The following is a 3,581-nucleotide window of genomic DNA, read 5'->3' as shown; positions in this document are numbered from 1 at the left end:
TTGATCGGATTTGTTTTCTTATTTGGGAGGCATGGTAAGGGAGATGAAAGCACTAAATGATAGAGCCAAACTTGAGATTGGCGATCTCCTTAGAAAATAGATAAAGAGTTGAAGCAATATTTTGTTTACTTCATTTCTAATCTTGAAATATGCATTATAGTCAAATAAATGTCCATGTTTGTTATTTAAGGAAGTGGGAGAAGAACCTGATATGATTCTGTAACATCCCAATTTTCAGGTCCAAAAATTTCTTTTTAATTAACCAACACATAAAAACATTCATAAGAAAATACTGTGAAAACACATCATCTCATAAAACAATGTATCATGTCTAAAAACCCAAGCCATAGAATAATAACATATCAGAGTACAATCCAAGAAAACTCCATGCGGAAATCATATGTGTGTGTGATGCGATGCTACGCCGCCGGCCCCTTCCCCTTAGACGAAGAGGTACCTGAAACCAAAACCGAAACCGTAAGCACAAAGCTTAGTGAGTTCCCCCATCATACCACATACCATACAATATCATCGGTATCTCTCAACCGGTAATCATTATCGGTATCTTTCAACCGGTAACCAACATCGGTATCTTTCAACCGGTAATCTTCATCGATATCTTTCAACCGGTAACCATCATCGGTATCTTTCAACCGGTAATCGTCATCGGTATCTTTCAACCGGTAACCATCATCGGTATCTTTCAACCGATAACCATCATCGGTATCTTTCAACCGGTAACTGTCATCGGTATCTTTCAACCGGTAACTGGGGACTATTCCACCCCCTACCACTAGCATACAACAGCAAGGTACAATCATACAGTCAGACATATCCTGGTACTGACCTACCCCACGGCCCTAAGGGCCGCTGTCAGGGATCCTAATCCCTACTATACACGTAACATATCATGCAGATAATACTCGTGACCAAAGCACATAACCAAACCAAGATAATTATCACAATGACAATCATCTTATAAATACTCCTCTTTGGTGGGCCGGCATTGTGGCCTTAGACCCACCCCTACTGGAAGGTAACTCACCTCAATGTCGTGCAGTGTTTGAATTATCCTCGACGCACAAGTCGACTCCCTTCGACTCCTCGATCCCTACACGACGACCTTCAAGTCAACACACAGCCAGTACAACCCTAAACAGGGTCAGTCCAAGTCTAGTCAAAGTCAACTTCAAGTTGACCCGACTCGCCGAGTTGGGCCGTCAACTCGCCGAGTCCCTCATCCTTTACTCGTCCTTATCCATGACCCGACTCGTCGAGTTGGGCCGTCAACTCGACGAGTTCCTCCCTCACATGAACATCGCATGAAACTCATCCGACTCGCCGAGTTGATGAACAACTCGTCGAGTTCACCTTCATCTGATGAACAAGTTTTGTCCTCGACTCGCCGAGTTGATGAACAACTCATCGAGTTCATCTTCATCCTTAAGAAGATTGCCTTGGACTCGTCGAGTCTGTTCTAGCACTCGTCGAGTCCCATGAACTCCAGGTCTAAAATAACGTCCAATACATTGGGTAACTCTTCCTATCCGATTACAACCCTTCTAACACTCAACTGGGTTCCTTTGACTCTCAACAGATATGGGGCTCAAAGCCTCGGACTCGTCGAGTCCAAGAACGGACTCACCGAGTCAGTCATGTCCATACTCTAAATCCTTAAATTCTGATGTACAACCTTTGATCAAAAGATAGATCCAAGCTTCTATAATCGATCTAGCATGTAAAGTTACAAACTTTACGTGCTTGCATGGGACTTTGAGCTCAAAAAGACATAAAACAAGCTCTTAAGATGCATGGGACCTTTCATGGGTGCAAAAGCAGTCCCCAACTGCCTTGTGACTCCTTTAATGACGTGATTCAGAAGCTCTAACCCCCAACCATGTTTGCAATCATGGTTGGCCATCAAAAGTGGCTTATAAAAGCCCTAAATCTCCCCAAAAAGGGATCTAACAAATGAAAGAGCAAGGTTACAGCTTTTTACCTTCAATGAACTGTAGAAGGTGCACAAACTCGGGTTCCCTTGGTCTTTACTTGCTTCCTAAAGCCTTTCTCCTTCCTTCTTAAGACCACAAGCACCAAAATCCACCAACAAGGTTTAGATTGCTTCAATAACGGCTAGGGTTTCAATGAGAGGTGTTCTGGGAGCATAAGGGACGTTGTGGCCGTCATAACATTGTTTAAATAGGGTGCAAACCCTCGGATTAGGGTTTTTGTCCAGTCAGAGTCTACTCGTCGAGTCCATCACTTAAATTCCGCGCCTCATCCCGCTTCTACTCGGCGAGTTGGTCCTTCAACTCGCCGAGTCCAAGGCCAAAAATGCAAAAATACTTAAATAAAAATACATTCCAAGAACCAGGTGCTACAGATTCCACTTTCAAAATTAAGAATTGATGAAGATAAAAGGCTAGTTGAAGAGCCTAAAGAAACTGTTGACCACAAGACAAAGAAATTTTGACATAAGATGGTTGACTTAATGTCGGTGCGATGGAAACATTCGGCGGGGCCAAACCTTACCTGGGAGATAGAAAGCAACATGAAAAATCGCTATCCATATATGTTTGCTGATGTATGAGTTCGAGACGGAATCATCCTAAGGGAGAGATAATTGTAACGTGTGTGTTTATCACTAGGCATAGTTATAATCTGTAATTACATCAGTTGACGATTGAAATCTTTTGAGAATAACTGAAAGAGAATTATTCAAATATATGTGTTTATGTGAATTTTATAGACATTATGTGTATACAATATTTGTGGAAAAACTTATGTCAAAATTAATAAATAAGTCTAAAATAGATATTAAAAATAAAGGATTATTTAGGATAAATAATATAAACAAAAATCGTAGTAATCGGAAAAGCGAATTCGTGCATATAAAGAATGCTTAAATCTGACTTCGTATAAGGAAGTTATGATTTTTCGAAGTTTCAATGCGACACAGTACAATAGTGTGCAACGCAGGAATCGAAATCAAAACTGGTTGATTGGTAGCCAAAAACAATGTAAACGAGAGTTGAAGATGTTGTAAATATCTTTCCGACGATAGAAAGATAGTTGAGAACGGATCTCGTATTAAGAATTAGCCAACGGAGTCTAAATGAAAGTTGTAGTACTCGTCGATAGCTACGTGTGGATATAAATTAAGAACGTACAAAACGGAGCTCGTATGGGGAAGATATGATTTTTTTGAAGTTTTTCAAAAAACCTATCGCGTAGAGCGCGGTGCACGCATCTAGAAGGTGGGACGCGGACCACCCATAATCTGACACATGGCAGACTTCGAATAGAACCAGCACAACAGTTGTAACACTCCAAATCAGGTAATTTTTTTTATACCCTTGAAATAAAAATTAGTGCATAATGGTCCCTTAGTACGTTGGGCATACTACAGGAGTACGCTTAGCGTACTAAGGATGGATGATCGCGGAGGGTTAGCACGTACGCTGGATGTACCATGGGGTATGTGACAACCGTCAATTTCCGGTCAAGTCAAAGTCAAATAAAGTCAACAAGTCAAACCGGTCAACTCAAATAACCCTTGTATATTAGAGTTTACATCGTGT

This window comes from Lactuca virosa, chromosome 5 (genome assembly GCF_052849685.1).
Source record: "Lactuca virosa cultivar CGN04683 chromosome 5, Lactuca_virosa_CGN04683_v6, whole genome shotgun sequence".
Classification (NCBI taxonomy): Eukaryota; Viridiplantae; Streptophyta; class Magnoliopsida; order Asterales; family Asteraceae; genus Lactuca; species Lactuca virosa.
Note: the sequence above shows the minus strand (reverse complement) of the source record.